The sequence below is a fragment of the Octopus bimaculoides genome, chromosome 20 (assembly GCF_001194135.2).
Source record: "Octopus bimaculoides isolate UCB-OBI-ISO-001 chromosome 20, ASM119413v2, whole genome shotgun sequence".
In the NCBI taxonomy this organism is placed as follows: domain Eukaryota; kingdom Metazoa; phylum Mollusca; class Cephalopoda; order Octopoda; family Octopodidae; genus Octopus; species Octopus bimaculoides.
This window is the reverse complement of record NC_069000.1, coordinates 16,944,237-16,945,354: the sequence shown is the minus strand read 5'-3', so window position 1 is coordinate 16,945,354 and position 1,118 is coordinate 16,944,237. Positions and strand designations below refer to the sequence as shown.

The window sequence follows — 1,118 nt, the reverse complement described above, 5'->3', positions numbered from 1 at the left end:
TATATATATATATATATATATGTTGTACACAGTATGTCTGTAGATCTGTATGTATGTATTTGTACACACACACACACACACATATCAACTCATACACGCTCATGAATACACCTGTATCTTTAGAGATTTATCTCTAAATGTAACTATTAAAAAAGTTTCTTGTGTTTTCGATCGATATCATATTGAACAAAAACAAAATAAATGACTAAATGATGAAATAAATTAAGTAATTAGAAGTTAAAAATAAATATGTATACAGAACAAATAAAGTAGTTCACAACTCTTAAAGTTTTACACACACACAGACACACACACACACACACACACACACGCACGCATACACCCATTTACGAAAATACAAACACGTACATTAATATGTGCACACGAAAGAAAATAGCACTCAACATCCTGCTGCGATATTTAAATATTTGTGCGAACAGCTTGACTTACAAACGCATAACTTGTAGATTAAAAAAAAATTAAAGGAAATAAATATCTTAGCATGGGATGCTTATTTCTTAATGATGAGTTAGGCACAGTTTTGTAAAGAAGGTTGATTATCATCTGGTGGTGAATAAGATTTGTTTTCATTGGTCAGTTTAGATCACGTGATGGCATCGGTATCTTGATAATTACTAACTAATGCTAAAAGAAGGCAATACTACAAATTCATAAACTGCATCTTTGTTGAAAAGACAAAAAAACAAACTAACTAAACTGACACCTTACTGCCACCAGGGAACTCTCTGTTGGTAACATTAAGCCATTAACTGTTGATACTACTTCATAAACTTTACTGAAATTTTAAATTCCACTCAGATTGCCAACTAAAGTAAGGTAAACTAATCTTATCTACTGTGTTGTTGCCCGTCTCATTCAGTAGCAGTTGCCGACCGCTGAGACATTTATTTCATCAAAATTACCTATTTACAATGAACGTTATCCTCCATTCAATGAAAGTTTTATTCAAAAGCAGTTAAGTGCTCAATCACTTAAAATTAAGCATCCAAATAATCACTTATACCTTTCCACGTGCGTGTAACTTCAGGATTTTCATTTTTTATTTGTATATTCACGCACACACACACACACACACACACACACACACACACACACAC

At 32.4% G+C, this 1,118-nt stretch overlaps 1 protein-coding gene across 2 annotated transcripts in view; it reads right to left on the bottom strand.

Moving 5' to 3' along the window:
- The window catches only part of LOC106871899 (uncharacterized), a 109,646-nt gene that overhangs the window by 31,719 nt on the left and 76,809 nt on the right, over positions 1-1,118 (bottom strand). The window lies entirely within an intron of this gene.